Source organism: Vulpes vulpes, chromosome 14, assembly GCF_048418805.1.
Source record: "Vulpes vulpes isolate BD-2025 chromosome 14, VulVul3, whole genome shotgun sequence".
NCBI lineage: Eukaryota > Metazoa > Chordata > Mammalia > Carnivora > Canidae > Vulpes > Vulpes vulpes.
This window is the reverse complement of record NC_132793.1, coordinates 59,434,365-59,452,795: the sequence shown is the minus strand read 5'-3', so window position 1 is coordinate 59,452,795 and position 18,431 is coordinate 59,434,365. Positions and strand designations below refer to the sequence as shown.

The 18,431-nt window shown below is 35.9% G+C and overlaps 1 long non-coding RNA gene across 1 annotated transcript in view; it reads left to right on the top strand.

The window, feature by feature from the left end:
* The window catches only part of LOC140595296 (uncharacterized), a 141,417-nt gene that overhangs the window by 51,560 nt on the left and 71,426 nt on the right, over positions 1 to 18,431 (top strand). The window contains exon 2 of the long non-coding RNA XR_011996793.1: positions 11,002 to 11,062. This is a non-coding gene — a long non-coding RNA (uncharacterized lncRNA). The remainder of the gene's footprint in view (positions 1 to 11,001; positions 11,063 to 18,431) is intronic.

Below are 18,431 nucleotides of genomic sequence, written 5' to 3'. Positions count from 1 at the left end.
AGTCACCCCACCAGCCTGATTCACCCCTTTATGGGGGATGCTAGTTAGAAGCCTAAGTGCAGCCTTATCCTTCAGCTTCCATAAAACCAGCATTGCCCCCCAGATAGCTTGGGATGGGGAGCATACTGCCATTCACAGCCTATCAAAACCAGTTTGGAAAGCCATCTCCTTCATTCACTATTTAAATATTATTTAAATATTAAATATATACAGGCAGTCCTTGGTTTGCACAGTTCCAATATGCACCATTCAGTTGCCATGGTTTAGTTCAATTACTCTGATCTCTGACAACCTGGTCCACATTTCTATTGCGTGGTCCACAGGACATTAACTGTGAATAATTGTAAAAGTAAAAATTTTGCTGCTAGTATTTTAGTCCATAAATCACTACGTGAATAGCAGAAGCATATCCTGGTCAGTGGCCAATCATGTCATTTCTTTCAAGGCTCATCAGTGATTGGTCACTGCCTGTGTTACTCAATTCACCCTTTGTCTCCCAGCAATAAATCCCCGTGAAATTTTATAAAAATGGATCATTGAGAGATGGAATTGGCCAACAAAGATCAAAGTACAGTGAAGAATGAAAAGTAATAATGTACATGCAGCTTGATTCTAACATTCATGGAATTTAGGAGAAATAGCTGATGGTGGTAATCTTGATACCATCACTCTTGGAGACACTCAAGATGTGCAGTTAGAGGAGTTTAGGGAAGGCCGACTTATGGATGGATGTAAGGAGGAAAATCGCTGTGGCAAACAGGAGGCAGGTGTCCCAGAGGAAATGCCTGATATTGGCAAAACACTTCACGTCAGAGGCACTCTCAGAGGCACTCTCAGAGATACTACAGGACATTGAAAGAACCAAGGATTAAATGTCAGAAGCTCATCAAAATTTGCCAAGGCATAGAAAAGAGGCATTGAATACATCATAACTTTCTTACAAGAATAAGGCAATCACTGTTCAAGCAACTTTTGAACAGTTTTTCACAAAGAAATAAAACACTGAATTCTCAATATTTGTACTGTTTTACATTACAATGTACTAAAGAAACATTAGTTTTGCTATTTTTTTCACTTCACTCTACAATCCTTTTATAACTGATAGGGAATTTCCAATGTTTGATAGACATTTTTAAAGGTCATGAAACAACCTTATATTTTCTCATTCACTGTGAGTCTTACTTTGCACAGTTTGAGTCTGCATGGTTGCTTTCACAGTCCTGCATTCCTGTGCAAAGTGAGAATTGTCTGTACAGAGAAACTCAGCGTGCATTCATATTATCTCTTCTCTCTATTCCGTGAAGCTTGTAGCTTCTGGTTTTTTTTTATGCATTTTGTCTTAGGAACTTGTTTTTATTCTCTTTTGTTGTTCTCTCATGCTGGTAAGTGATTTCAAATACAGTAATTTTATTACCTTGCTACAATAGGTTGGATATGCTACTCCCTCAATTCCTTGCAAAATTTTCTCTTTTAGCTAAAAGCTGTTTAATAGTCATTATCTAGTGGCAGTAAGGTTGGAAACTAACTCTCAAAAATTAGGAAATTAAGGAAACAGCGTTTCATTTCTGTGACGGATTGTTTACATCCATTTAAAAGAATCATGAAGAAAAACACTAAAATGATGTAAAGAATTTTAGGAATATCTCACAAACTGGGAAAAGCAGGTGACAAAATACTTTCCAGTGTGATTCCATTTTTTGCAAAATACGCATCTCTATGTGTACATGGGTATATATGCACATATGTGTGCATATATGTACGTAAATAATCACGATGAAGAATGTAATCAAAATGTCAAAGGTAGTTATCATTGAGTGGGAAGATAATGAGAAATTTTTCTTCCTGTTCTCTGTGTTTTCTGATTTGTTTACAATGGAGATATCACACTTCTGTGGGTAGGTCAAAACCTCTGCTCTTACCTCTATATTTTCTTAATATTATAGTAATAAAAAAAGAGCAGTGAAGCAGACATTAAATTGTGTTAATTCTCTCCACCTTTCTAGCCTGCTTCCTTCCTGTTACAGACTCAGAATATTCCTTAATGAATCAGGCAGCCCGGGTGGTATTGACTCTGTAGAAGTATATATATCTAGAAAGATCAACTTTTCCAGTATCAGAGGTGAAGCACAGAGGAGTTTAAAAACATTCCAGGAGTCTCATGATTCGAAAGCTCAAATTACCTTGCCTCTAACTTTTAATGTGCCCAGTCCCAGCATTGCCAAACCCAGGCATGGCTGATGGATTGAAGAAACCATCTGTGCAGCATAGACAGCATTGCCTGGGTCTGATTAGTTGAAAATAGTTGACAAAATCCACATGGTTAAATAAATCAGGACAATGGTAACCAAGGCACAGATGTTTACGATCTTCCTGCACAGTCATATAAACATAATCTGTCAGAAAAGCAATGCCTGCTGAATTGCTTTCTCACATTCGCACACTCAAACAAATTTTTGAACTATTTATTGAGCATTTACTATGCACCAACCAAGTCCTATGCTTAACACTTAATGTTCATTTTCACATTTAACCCTCACAAGAACTCTGTAAACAGAATACTATTATTTTCACTTTATAGATTTTATAGGAAACTACAGCTCAGAATATTGGGTAACTCATCCAGGGTCAGACACCAAACACGTAATAATAACCACTTAATGAACAAGAATAAAGGGTTTTATTTCAGGCTCAGGTCTATTTATTTAGAACTATTTTTGGCTTTTAACAAAACCTTTTCTCTGTAAACAACCAACAAAACATCACAGGAAAACTAGTTGTAAAATAAACAAGCGACTATGTGTAAAAATGTTTCCTAGGAAAACTCACATATATACGTGTATTTCATTAACTTCTTACATAACTGCTTAAAAGAAGGACATAGATTTTATTTAAAGCATAAAAATTTTAGCACTGTTTTTAAAAGCAGCTTTGGATAAAATTTAACAAAAATGTAATGAAAAACACTATGGGGAAATTAGAAGAACTTTTTTGTATTGCTAAATAAGGAAAATTGTTTTGGATGGGCCAAAAATACTATTTTAATTAGAAATCATATGACAACAACAAATTTAACAACAACAAAAACAAAAAGTTCCTTTTAAATACTTTGGTGTATCTGCTGCCCTCTCAAATAGACAAAACTCTGTCTTGTTGATGATTCTTACAGAAGACATCACTCCTAAGCAACCATAACTGCCATTCTTGCTCTGATTGGCGCTCCTCACTGCAGAAGCTCAAAGCCCTTTTTATTCCACCTTGGCCTTCCATCTCTGACCTTTCAAGTCTTCCTGAAATCAAATTGCCAAATCCTGTTTTCTCTTCGCAGAGCATCTCCTAATCCTCCTAATGTAATTTAGACTGACAGGACTGAGCTACAATGTTCAATAATATATCTGCAGATGACACGAAGGGTGGCCCGAGGGGTACTCCAAGGAAGTCTCCAATTGGACAAACCAGACTAGAAAAGGCCTGTGCCTGTCCCCATCCCTGTGGGTGCCACAATTGCTACCCATTTGTAACCGTGACTTGTTCCTGGCCTCCAGGGCTGGGATCTCAGGCTTCTGACTATATGGAGACAGATTATTTTTTAAATAATAATGTCTTTATTTATAGAGTGCTTATTATGTGCCAGGCACCTTGCCAAGTGATGTGATATGTCTTTATAGGACTTATCTAATTAGATTCTATATCTTTCTGCTTTCTGCATTGAGGGAGATTAGCGGGCTTATTCAGGGGCCAAAATCGTGATTAAGAACAAAAACAGTACTTAGTTTGCATCTTATTTTTTTGCTAGTAAATTTCTATTGATCACCTACCATGTGTTAGGAATTGCATTGAGTGTAGATCTCACCTTTATAGAATAACAATTTCTTGGGAGCAGAAACATACAAATAAACTGTACGATGTAAATATGTTAAGAATTACATATATAATTCATATTCTACCAAATTCACCTTTTAAAAATATACAACTGCATGATGTGGAAAGTTTATTTACAATGTACAACCAACTGATTCTAGAACATTTTCTTCATCCCCCAAAGGAAACCCTTTACCTATTACCAGGCATTTCCCATCCCCCTACCCCTAGAAGCCACTAAATCTATTTGCTGTCTCTATGGATTTGCCTATTATGGACATTTCAAATAAATGGAACCATATCAAAAGAGAGAAAGAGAGAGAGAGAGAGAGAGAAAAAAATACGTAGAAAGCAATCATATTTAAGAAATGGAAGTTGCCTAAGTAAATTAGTTAAAAAGATTTTTTACCTTCTGTAGCCTTCTTCATCACTAGAGTCCCATAATGGGGTGGCCTACAAAAGAATTTTTATCACCTTGAGTCAGGCTCCTTGCTATAGAGCCATCTAGAAAGATTTGAATCACAAATATGTGTAATGACTCTCACGTTTAGAACAGTATTAAACACACTACTCCTAGGCTCTTTCATTGTCCAAGGTTACTGCCACTCACACAGATAAATTATGTTTTTAAAGAGTATTTATGAATGTGTATAAATGATCAATACATAGGAAACAAGGAAAAAATTATATGAATTATGATCCCACATTAAAACAAACAAACGAAAAGCCCACAGATAAACACATATATGCAAAGAAAATGTGATACAGTATTAAAATAATTGGAAACTTTGTTTTACTCTCTATATCATTCTATTTTGTGCATATCTATAAATATAGCCATTTAGGAGTTTTATAATCAGAACAAGTAAATACTTTATACAAATTAAAAGCAAAAGAAGAATGAGAAGTCTGCTTGGTATAATGTGTCTCTAATTATTGTTTTGTTGAGTTTACAAATGAGGCAGTTTATGATTTTAAGTAGTATGGTCATTATTTTCAAATAAATTTTTATAATCCAAAAGAAAACAAAAGCAAACAGGTTTTCTTTAGGTAGGACTTCCTAACTCTAAACAAATTCTATTCACTATCTTGTCACCAGACATAAGTTCACACAAAATGGCCTCTCATTAATTACCTATTAGAGAGAAAATGAGAAGAAAGATGACTGGCTGCTCAGATTGATAGTTTCACATATTCCTTCTTTGGAGACTATCATTTCTTTCAAAGTTCTTCAACTTCCTTGAAGAAAAATTTAGCATCGAGACACACATGCATGTGAGCACACACACACTAAGAATTTATATATTTTTTTAAAATTCCTTTAAAATATAAAAAGTGCAGGGCTGGTGATGAGAACAGGAAGTAAGTAGAAATGGGCACATGAAATCTGTGCGGAGTGCTGGGTATGTTTTGGAACTTGATTGTTGTGGTGGTTGCTTCCATAACTCTGTAAGCTGAGTAATACTCGTTATACCGTACACTTAAAACAAGTGCATTTTATACCTCCAAGCAGCTTACAAAATAAAAAAATATATAATTACGTTGGATGTAGGAAAAAATACTATAGCAGAAGAAAATGTTTGAGGAATCCTAAAAGCAATTAAGGAATCAAGATTGTGATGAAAGCCATATTAGACAGGCCCAGCTACATGTTTGAGAAGTCCCAGTGCAAAATGAAAATCCAGCACCATTGTTTAAAAATCGTTAAGAATTTCAAGATGGCAACATTAAACTTAGCAGAGGGCTCTTCTGAGTGCCAGGCCCTGTGGGACCATGTAGGTAACGTGCCCTGAGACCAGCCATGAAGATTGGAGAAAGCATAGGCTGAAACATGGAAAGTAGAAGAATTCTATGAAATTTGAAGGATGCTCCAAATGAAGAGGACACAGATCCAAACAGTGGACAGGGCTTGGTGGTGATCACCAAGAGAACTGGGGAAGATGAATTTAGCAACATGGTAGGGCAGCCCTTTTCTCCACTTCTGCGTATGGTGAATAGTTGAGAAGTAAAGAGTAGCATTTACTTCTGGACTAAAGCAATGAATGCAGGAAATGGGGTTGCAGAAGCAAAGGAAATCGTCAGATTCATGGTATTTATCGGATACAGGGCAAATTCACAAAATGAAAAGACACCCTGCCTGCCCTTCCCATCCAGGAGGCAGAAACTTATCTTCCTTCATGATAGCAAGAGGGAAGTTGCTGTAATCAGAACCTTCACTGACAAATGGGAAATCAGGAAGTTTTAAATGCCAATGTGAAATGAACACGCAACAATCCTAACATTTACAAAACCCAAACATAATGAAAGGAAGAAACTCTGCAAACAGAAACATGAAAATCCATGAAAAAATGGAAACCATTTAAAAATTGACATAATTAACATTTGCCAATAAATGCAAGGGATGATCCTGTCTAAAAAAAATAAACAAAAGAGGTGTTTAGGGAATAAAAACATTCACAGATCTTGATTTTTTAAAACATGGACAATGGCTTACCTGTTCAGTCTATGAAAAGGATGTTTTGGTGGATGTTTCTAATTTCAATATATTTTAATTTATCAATCTTACCCCTTATGGTTAGTGATTTTTGCAACTGAGTTTAAGAAATCTATGATTATCCTAGGGTCAAAAATACACTCGCATATTATCTGGCAAATGCCATCTTTCTTAGCCTTCCACAATTATAATTACAATCCACCTGGAATTGCTCTGTGTGCTGTGTAGGGTGAGAGGAGATGAGCTTGTCAAGTTCCCGCCCCCACTGTGCACAGATACTGAATATACCCAGCACCTCATTGAAAGAGCAGTTCTTTCCCCACTGCTCTGCAGTGCTGACTGTGTCACATAGCATCTGTGTGCGAATCTTTCTGGTTTTTCTATTTATTTACACTGGGTTTTCGGGTATAATTTGTACAAGGTCAATGTCTTAATTGTTCTAACTTCATGTTAAGCCTTGATGTTCAGTAGCTTGCATTTCTCAGCTTTGTCCTTCTTTAAAGATTGTCTTGGCTCTTTGGGGACCCTCTGATTCAGCATATAAATTGTGGAATCAGCTTTTTAATTTACATACACACACAGAAAAAATACTGAGATTTTGAGTGAAAATGCAATGAGTCTATAGATTCATTTAGGGGAAATTGATATCTTCAAAGTATTGAGTCTTCATCGATGAACATTCTTCCACTTATTTAAGTCTATGATCATCTCAATAATGTTTTTTAGTTTTCTTTTTTGAGGATTTGCCTAATACTTCTTGATGCTATTTGTAAAGGACATTTCAATTGGTTCGAAATAAAACTGATTGCTTTTATACTAACCATATCTATAGACGAGATTTTCTATATGAAGAAATGCAACATCCACTAATAGTGACAATTTAATTTATTATTTTCCAATCACACTTTCTTTTTTAAAGCTTATTTCTCTAGCTAGAACTATAATATAAAGTTGAATAGAAGTGATGAGTGCAAGAATTCTTGTCTCATTTCTAATCCCAAAGGTTTTATAGGGAATGGCTAGGTCAACTTCAGTATATTATACTATATGATTTTCCAAAGTCGTTTTATGATTTTGTACTCTCAAAGGCAGGCCAATAGTTTTAGTGGGAATACTAAGCATCTATGTGAATCCAGACTTCTAATAGTCTGTTTTACTATTTCTCCATTCTCCCTTCTATTTCAAAATTCAACCACTGGAACTAAAATCAAAGCCATTCCAGAGATTTGCTTCTGAGTATGATGTAAGAGTGAAGAGGTTTGAGGACAGGGGTGGGGTTGGACAGAAAACAGGATCCAGAAGGAAGTATTTAGTTTACTCTTTATCCTCCCATATTATTACATTCTTCATATCACTAGTATATTCTTGTGCATCGTTTTTAATCCCTAGGGAAAAAAATAGAAAAAACAAAGGTAAAATAAAAATAGTATTTTAAATGAACAAACTTGAAAACATTAATATTACTTAAGTGTACATAAGCAAAAATGCATTTTTATTTATACTTCACAAGATGTTGGCTAATGACACAGAGAAAGACCAAGTCTGGGTATGTACTCCACAGATCTGGGTACCATTACATTCTCCCACAGCCCTCCTGGTCTGAGGCTCTCCTTCCCACCCTAGAAAGGTTTATGGCAGGATAATATATGAAGAAGACAAATCTTCACAAACTTACACTTCATTTGAAGTTTTTTTATTTTATTTTAGCTTTTCTACAAATTATTTGGATATTTAAATATGGGTTTTATAACATTAAATAATTTTCTGGATCTGAATGTATTGGGAAAAAAATTATTTTATTTTATTTATTTTTTTTTTAAGATTTTATTTATTCATTCATGAGAGACACAGAGAGAGAGAGAGAGAGAGAGAGAGAGAGAGAGGCAGAGACACAGGCAGAGGGAGCAGCAGGCTCCATGCAGGGAACCCAACGTGGGACTCGATCCTAGGTCTCCAGAATCAGGCCCTGGGCTGAAGGCAGCGCTAAACTGCTGAGCCACCTGGGCTGCCCAGAAAAAAATTTAAAAACTGATTTTTTTCCAATACAATTTCATAATGATTTTCCACTGATGAAAAGCCACATTCACATTTCCTTACCTACATATTTTGAAAAACGAAACTAATGAGACTCTGAAAACCAGAAAGTATGTAATCTTCAAAACTGCTCTTAAACATGATTATATTCAGATCTCCTCCACATTTTTACCTGCTTTGAAGCTCTCTTCTACAATGCAAATATTATATTGGAGGATATCAGAGAACTTATCAGCTGGCATACTGTTGATTCTATCTTGTCAGTATTGCTTTCACTGGTGCAACAACAAAAAAAAACTGAATGATATTCCCCTTTTTTAAGTCCAATTCTTCTTACAAGTTTGGTGTACCTCCCTCTTCCTTGGCAAAAAGTTTTCTTTTAAAGAATGCCAAGTTCTTCAGTGAACCTGAATACAAGGGTGATGAAAATAGTGTTTGAGTGGGTTCTTGGACTCTTCATCTGAACAGACGAGATAGAAGACTGGCCTTTCAGTGCAGGAGGACACCTGAACGTGTCCTTTTAGTGTGATCCTTTCTCTAAGCCAGCCCTTTTTATGAAGGGATGAGCCACTATACTATTGTTCTATTTTTAAATGGCTCCATGTTGTTATAAAACCAGAGCATGTCATTTCATTAACATATTGAAGAGAGAACTCAACTATGCTCCAAAAACACTGGTTTTAATCTTGGTTGGTTTCTACTCATTGGCTAGATGATTCAGAGCAAGATGCAACTTCTTGAGACCTGTCATCTAACATGGAAATGAGGCATCTGTATTTGATGATGACTAAAAGCCATTCCAGTTCTAATAATCTGCATAAAGCTTAGGAAGGGAACTGTTCTATAATTTCTTAATAATGCAGCTTTAAGTTGTATTAGAGGGAGAAATAAGGTGGTTTTATAATTTTTATTTACATTTAGAATGGAATCAAACAGTTAGGTGAGAATATTGATATATAGCAGTGATATATTTTGTGATACCTTTTGTTGAAAGAAACAGGTTAGAAGGATGTCACAAGTTTGCTTTCCTCACCTCACTCCTGGGCTTTCTACATGACCCTCAATTTCTAGAAATAAGGGGAAGAATAAAGACTTTAGCAATTGATTTCAAACTAAGCTTATAAAACCCTAGGGTTCTACATAGCCCTTCAGAGAGTTTGCAAACATTTGACATGAATTTCACTTTTTAAAATAAGTACTATATATTTTATATATAAAACATGCATATCTTTATTTTAAAGTATAGTATTCACTAATTTAACAAATATTTCCAGAGTGCATATTATATGTTGAGAACAATTCTCAGGTCTCAGAATTCAGGAATAAACAGAAACAGAAAAATTCCTTGCCCTACATTAAAGTTACATTCCAGTAGTGGTAGCGAAAAGAAAAGAAAAAAAGAAAAGGAAAGGAAAGGAAAGGAAAGGAAAGGAAAGGAAAGGAAAAGAAAGAAAAAAAGAAAAGAAAAGAAAAGAAAAGAAAAGAAAAGAAAAGAAAGAAAAGAAGAGAAAAGAAAAGAAAGGAAGAAAAGAAAAGAAAAGAAAAGAAAAGAAAAGAAAAGAAAAGAAAAGAGAAAGAATGAAAGAAGGAAGGAAAAAGGAAACATAAAAGGTAAAATACATATAAAAATGTTAAAGGGTAACAGGAAAATTAAGCAGAGGCTACAAAATCAATCACGAGATTAGAGTACATACATCTATCTGAAAAGATGTAGTTTACTAAAGACTTGAAGGAAGTAGGCTAGGGAGCCAGAGGGATAGCAGATCCAAAGGCCCTGAGGCAGGAAGGAGTATGCCTCGTGGGCTGAATCAAGAGGGAAATAGAAAGAAAAGAGGCTAAGGAAAGAATAGAGGCCTGTGGGCCATCACAGGACTCTGGCTTTAACACATCAGAAACCTTCAAGCCCTTCATCAGTGCTACCTGGTCCAGTACTTTAATGTGAAGCTAACCTGTATTTTTTTTCATATACATTTGAATATGGTGCTGAACAAGAATAGTTATTTTTATGTTAATCTTATTCAAAATCAGGCCTATAGCAGTTGATCCAAACAAAAACTATACATTTTTATGGCAACAAATGTGGTTTATGTTCAATTATATGCCAGACAAAACTTAGGTATATCTGCTTATGTCACTTTCCCAACAACAAGCAAATTCATAACACATTGATAACATTAAATTATAATTAGCTCTAACCATCATTTTAGGTTTAGATTACTCCTAATCTATCACATTTATTGATAAGGAATACAAGCTATTTTAAAAATATTGTTATTCCATGCAACTCAAAAAAAAAAAAAAAAAAAAACACGTCATTTACATCACTTTCAGGCTTCCAGAATGGTTTATTAAAAACATCTTGACACTTCACAATAATCTGCTTTTACAAAATTGGTATTTTTGTTTTTCTTACCGGATAACCAAACAAAATTCAACTATAAATTGGGTGTTAAAACTGAATAACTGCAAATACCATACAGAGACACCATTAAGACAGGCTCGTGGTTCTCACAAATTGGATTAATAAAAGCAAATGCTATAATTTTGAAATTATAAAATAAATTTATATTAATAAAATTGCCCCTTTATCTGGTTAATCTTTATAATTCTTACAGACATGATGCCTAGTGAGAAGTGGACGGAAGGTGATTCTGGAGAAGTCATAAGTGCAAGCAGGTAAGGGAATGTATTCTCTTCTTTAAGTCTTTATCCCCCCATAGAAGTAGAAAAATGAGTCTATATATATCTCCATCTTTATCATTATTTGGGGGCCCATTCTGGGTAAAGCCATTGATGCTAAAATCATTTGGTGAAAGTTTTCTAGAAAACAGAATATTCACAGAATTTATATGATGACAAAGAATTACCACAGGTTAGTTAATTCATAAAGGAGAAACATGCCTTTATGAAAAAGAGAGCTTTCATAAACTGCCTTAACTAAGTGATTAAGTTTAATATTATGTGCTTCAGAAATGATGAAAGGGCAAGTATACAATGCCACTTATGTAGTATTGTCAACAAAATTTCTAGAATCTAATCATGAGGAAATAATCAGTGAAATCTGAACTGGGAGCTATCCAAAGACAACTGGACTATATTCTTCAACATGTTCTATCATAAAAGACAAAAAGTGGTACCGGGGAAGCATGTTCTATCATAAAAGATAAAAAGTGGTTACTCACCTCAGTTTGTTGAGCATCTGACTCTTCATTTCAGCTCAGGTCATGATCTCAGGGTTGTAGGATCAAGTCCTGCATCAGGCTCCACATTCAATGGGGAGTCTGCTTGAGATTCTCTCTCTCTCTCTCCCCCTCTGGCCCTCCTCTTTCTGCTCTCTCTCTTTCTAAATAAATAAATAAATAAATAAATAAATAAATAAATATTTTTTTTTTTTTTTTGTAGAAAGTGATTTCAAATTAAGGAAGACTAGAAATATATCACAACTAAAAGTAATACATGAACATTGACTGGATTTTGAAAAAGCTATAAAGGACATTGAAAGGATAATTAAAAATTTTTAATCTGTATTCTATCTAAGAAATTATTGTGTATTACATCACTTTTTAAATTCTTGGGAATGAAAATGGCATTGTGATAATGTAGGAAAATGTCTGTTCTTAGATGACTAATACTGAGATATTTAGAAGAGGAGTAACATGATGTTAACTTTATTTTCAAATGGCTCAAAGAAAAAAGGAAATCGGAAAGGATATATATTTATGTAGATAAATAATAGATAGATAGATGATAGATAGATAGATGATAGATAATAAAGATCACACAAATGTTATCAATTTAACCATTTGTGAATTTAAGTAAAGAGTTATATGAGTGTTCATTGTGCTATCTTTCAACATTTCTGGAGGGTTGGAATTTTTCAGAACAAAAGGTTGGGAAAAACAAAAGAGAGAGACTGGTGTCACTGAGCAACATAGTCTGAATAATTCTGACTTCTGAGTCACTTCCCACATCAGGGGGATGTTTGCCCACACTGGTCACCAAATGAAGCTGATAAGCAGCATTAGTCAAAAAAACCTAAGTCAGACTTAGGAGGGCTGTAGACTAATTAGTTAGACTCACCCAACCTCAGTCTAGTTAATTTTATTGCCTCAATTCATGTATTTAAGGAAAAAAAAAAGGCAAAAAAACAAACAAAAAACCTGCCTGAACAAAAAAAATGTAAACCTCTCTACCCGAACTCAAGAAAGAGCTTTAGAGCACATGGAATGTAGCACCGAAGGAATTATGAACCGATATTTGCTCAGATTTGTTATGTTTATTTACTCACCCGAAGAAAAATATTTGCCTTTTGTAACAAGATTCTTTGAATTCATGGGAGAGCATAGCTGATCCTGCACATTTGGTGGCGGGGAGAATGGGAGAGAAGCAAACATCCATTTTGGAATCCTACATCATGGCCTCCAGGAAATAGAGGCCCTTTGCTTTCTTACCCTCATGATTTTATTCTCAAGGTTGAAGGCAAAGGTTTCAACTGTTGTCCAAGTCCCAACTGCCCAGAGTTCAGCATAAAGGGAGCATTTGTGTTTATAATAGGACTCTGGCTTTCAATTCTGCTCTCTACGAAGTGTCTGGGCTCATTGGCAGCATTCTAGCCAGCCTGTTAGTATTCAAAGGGTCTTGAACTAGAGCCACACCAGAAACAAATGGGATAGGCAGTCACCTCAACTGTCATTTGTAAGGCTGAGATAAACAGTGAAACTATTGAACAATAGAAAAGGGGTTTTCTTCCTCTCACCAGTGAAACACATCTTAAAATATGAAGATCAAGGACTGCTAGAGATAAGAGCCACCAAAGAACTGAAATCTCTTAACTGCAGGTGGTAACAGTGGGGTCTGTCTTTTGAAAAATGTGTCAGATCCTTTTAGGACTGTATAAAGCACTTCTGGTCCCTATGGTGACACTGATAATTCTTTGTCAATCATTGTGATACAGAGATCTACATTAAGCAGTTTAAAGAGCAGCACCTTGAAATGCTTGAAGGTTAAATTAGTTTCTCCTCTAAATTGCTTGGTGTCGATTTTAGTTGTGATAATTGGAAGAAATACACTTGGTTTGTGAGAAATACTGACCAATGTGTCTTACCTCTTACAAAGCTCAGAAAGGGACAGAGCCATAAACTGCGGGTCCCCTCGCAAACAGCCCTGGACACTAATCAAAGGACATGTCTCCGAGTGGAAGAGACTGTGTAATTCATTAGTCGTCAGGCTGCCCTTCTCTGCAGTCCTGTCCGTTCCGAAGGATAGCAGTTTATTTGTCTGGTCTTTCCTTAATTAATTAGTTTCTCAGGAAAGGGCATTCTCTAATAAAATTTGGTGGAAACATTCCACGACTCCAAGGCAGGGCTCCTGCCACTGACCCATTATCAAAAACTGTTTTTTTGTGGTGTTAGATTAACCATCAACCACAAATTTTCTGCAAGTCGGGAAACGATGGATGTGCTGGGTTTTTCTCTTTTACTGGCTTTTGCACGTGATTCTATTAACAGCAAATATAATTTTGCCAAGTCGTGAAATAAAAAACTCAATTGCCCCGGTAGACAGATACCCAGAAGGTTTCTTATCCCCATTCTTTCAAAAGTCTAGGTTTGGTCACTATTATAGTTTACGTACCACATTCCAAACCTCTGCAGGCTTCTCGTTTCCATGGGGCTAGACTGGCTGGGGGGACCCTTCCTCCCCAGGTTCTGCCCATTTCTAACACAACATCAGTGTTCCAACAGCTTTGACTGGAACATAGGTGTTCTCCACATGCCTTAATGATTATCCGTTTATTGTGTGACTTGTGTCACTTTCAAGAAGTTAGTTGCAATGAGTTTGCAAATATCTTGCTATCAAAACAGATAATTATTCTTCAGAATAAGGAATATGTTATTAGGTACTTACCACACCATCGGACCTACACTGGGGAAAAAAAAAAGCCATTTTAGTATACTATTAAAAAAATTGCAGAAAAATCAACTATTTCTGCCACCAATACAATTCCAAAAGAAAAAGAAAAACTTGGTTTCACTTGTACTATTAAATCAGAGTTGTAACAAATCTTTTATGAGTATGGCATTTCTGATTTTAGTTTATGAAAGATAATAAACACATCTGTTCATTTTCGGTACATGAAATTGACGCAATGTTTTGTCTATTTTCATTCATAGTAATAGTAATAATAGCTAATATTAACTGAGCACTTCAGGGCTTGCCGTGACTCTATTACACAAATGATCAGTCTCATTAGGAAGAATCCATTACTGTTCCAATTATGCAAATGAAGAAACTAAAGTCTGGTGAGGTGACAAAACAAGGAAAATGAGAAAGCTGTTCTGAATGACTCTAGTGTCTGAGATCTTAATTACCACACTGATAATGTGCCACAGCCACCCTTGTCCCTAAATTTCCTATTTTCTCACATTTCATACAAGTTTACAGGTGTAGGAGCCTGCCTGGAGCTCCAGAACAAAATATCATAGACTGAGTAGCTTAAATAACAGAAGTTTATTTCTCGTAGCTCTGGAGGCTGTGAAATCCGAAATCACAGTGCCAGCAAGATAGGTTTTCTTCTGAAGAAAGAAAACACACACTTCTTGCTGTGTGCTCACATGACCTCTTCATTCTACGTTTACGCAGACAGAAGGAGAGAAAGGGAGAGAGAGAGAGAGCTAGCAAGCGCTCTGGATTTTTCACGTGTCTGTTGGCCATGTGTAGGTCCTCTTTGGAGAAATGTCTGCTCATGTCTTCTGCCCATTTCTTGATTGGATTATTTGTTCTTTGGGTGTTGAGTTTGATAAATTCTCTATAGATCTTGGATACTAGCCCTTTATCTGATATGTCATTTGCAAATATCTTCTCCCATTCTGTAGGTCATCTTTTAGTTTTGTTGACTATTTCCCTAGCTGTGCAGAAGCTTTTTATCTTGACCAAGTCCTAAGAATTCATTTTTGCTTGTTTCCCTTGCCTTTGGAAATGTGTCTAGTAAGAACTTGCTGTGGCCAAGGTCACAGAGATTGCTTCCTGTGTTCTCCTCTAGGATTCTGATGGATTCCTGTCTCACATTTAGATCTCTCATCCATTTTGAGTTGCTTTCTGTGTAGTGTGTGAAGAAATGAATGGTCCAATTTCACTCTTCTGCAAGTGGCTGTCCAGTTTTCCAGCACCATTTGTTGAAGAGACTCTCTTTTTTCCACTGGATATTTGTTCCTGCTTTGTCAAAGATTAGTTGACCATAGAGTTGAGGGTCCATTTCTGGATTCTCTATTCTGTTCCATTGATCTAGGTGTCGTTTTTTGTCCCAGTACCACTCTGTCTTAATGATTACAGCTTTGTAATACAGCTTGAGGTCCAGAATTGTGATGCCACCAGTTTTGGTTTTCTTTTTAAACATTCCTTTGGCTATTTGGGGTCTTCTCTGGTTCCATACAAATTTTAGGATTATTTGTTCCAACTCTGTGAAATAAGTTGAGAGTATTTTGATAGGAATTGCACTGAATGTATAGCTTGCTCTAGGTAGCATAGACATCTTAACAATATCTGTTCTGCTAATCCATGAACATGGAACATTTTTTTATTTCTTTGCGTCTTCTTCAATTTCTTTCATGACTGCTCTATTGTTCTCTTTTTCTTTTTTTTTTTTTCTCTTTATTGTTTTCTGAGTACAGATCCTTTGCCTCTTTGGTTTATTCCTCAGTATCTTATGGTTTGGGGTGAAATTGTAAATGGGACCAACTCCTTAATTTCTCTTTCTTCTATCTCATTGTTAGTGCATAGAAATGCAACTGATTTCTGTGCATTGATTTCATATCCTGCCAGGTTGCTGAATTCCTGTATGAGTTCTAGCAATTTTCGGATGTGGCCTTTTGGGTTTTCCATATAGGGTATCATGTTGTCTACAAAGAGTGAGTTTGACTTCTTTTCCAATTCAGATGCCTTTTATTTCTTTTTGTTGTCTGATTGCTGAGACTAGGACTTCTAGTACTGTGTTGAATAGCTGTGGTGATAGTGGACAATCTTCCTGTGTTCCTGACCTTAGGGGAAAAGCTCTCAGTTTTTCTCCATTGAGAATGATATTCACTGTGGGCTTTTCATGTATGGCTTTTATGATATTGAGGTCTGTTCCCAACCCTTGGTGTCAGGGAAATACAAATCAAAACCACCATGAAATACCACCTCACACCAGTCAAAATGGCTAAAATGAATAACTCGGGAAATGGCAGATGTGGTGAGGATGCAGAGAAAGGAGAACCCTCTTACCCTGCTGGTGAGAATGCAAGCTGGTGTAGCCACTCTGGAAAACAGTATGGAGGTTCCTCAAAAAGTTGAATACTAGTCAGCCATCAAAAAAAAAAAAAAAAAAAGAAATCTTGCCATTTGCAATGACATGGATGGAACTAGAGGGTATTATGCTAAGTGAAATAAATCCATCAGAGAAAGACAATTATCATATGATCCCACTCATATGTGAAATTTAAGAAACAAAACAGAAGATCATAGGGGAAGAGAGGAAAAAATTAAACAAGAGAGGGAGACAATTAAATCAGAGAGGGAGATAAACCATAAGAGACTCTTAATCATAGGAAACAAACTGAGGGTCTCTGGAAAGTAGGGGGGTGGAGGGTTGGGGTAACTAGGTGATGGACATTAAGGAGGGCATGTGATGTAATGAGCACTAGGTATTATATAAGACTGATGAATTACTGACCTCTACCTCTGAAACCAATAATACATTGTATGTTAATTCATGGAATTTAAATTTAAAAAAATAAAAAAAATATTAAAAAAATAAAGATACTGATTTTATCTAAACCTATCAGATCATGACTCTTCTCCCTCATGATTTCATTTAACTATAATTATTTCCTTAGAGGTCCCATCTCCAAATACACTCACATTGGAGGTTAGAGCTTCAACATGTGACTTTGACAGGTGAGGGAGACGCACAAACATTGTGTCCTTAATAACAAATAACTTAGTGTATTTCCAAAAGAAAATTATTCCAAGTTCATTAAAATGTTAACAAATAGGAACTTCTCAACTCCTAAATTTCCCCTTTAAGAAATTTGCAGTATCACGTGTAGTAGAGACCTCATATGGACAGAAAGATTGGAGAAGTGAAACTCTTCATTGTTCACATTGTCTTAGCTAACTGGATGATGATAGGTGACCCCCGAGAGGGGATTATATCGGAGAACTAAAGCAAAACTTCACACAAAACAATGAGGCCCTGCCTGAGTCTTTGGGAAGACTGCTCTGATCAGGCTGTAGATTAATTAGCCAGCCAATAGCGTTAGTGGATACTTTTCTTCCTGGGCTCTGCTCTGCTTTCACTTATTATGACAGAAAAAAAATGCATTAATCTAATCACATGCTATAATCCAACCACATGTATATTTATGCACTTAGAGATTAGCATACAAATTCCAAATAACAAAGTAAGAATGTGATCATTTTTGGCATTTTCTAGAAACGTAGTTTGTATTTCTTTTTCAATTAACCCTAGTCATTGAGTGATTTATGTGGAAAAGCAAGACTAAGCATGTATGTTATATACAGTTGTTGATTCAATAAAAAGGAAGGTATCTAGAAACAAAGCTCTGCAGCCTCTGTAAAAACATGTGCTCTGTGAGAATTTCAATTGTCTGACATGGTTCAGATCCTACTCAACTCATTATGATGTTCACGGTCGATATTTTTCACCAGCACAATGAAGCATGCCACAGTATTTGAAACCACAGCCTGTAAACATTACTGTTACACAGCCTTCTGCTCCCACAATGGCGAATCAAGATAAATGCTATGGATTTTCTCAGATTTATTCTTTCCAGTTTATACAGTAGCAGGCTGGTCAGACAGAGTCACCTCTAAGAATCTATGCAACAAATTTGGGACTTTCTAGGCAGCCACAATATCTATTAGCAGGTGCCAAATTAGAGTATTTCACCAGAAAGATGAATATAGTGGCAGCTTCCTGGTATCATAGAATTTCAATGTGAAGGAAAGCAAGTTGGCTGAAAGTGCAAGTCATTTACCAAGCATGTAA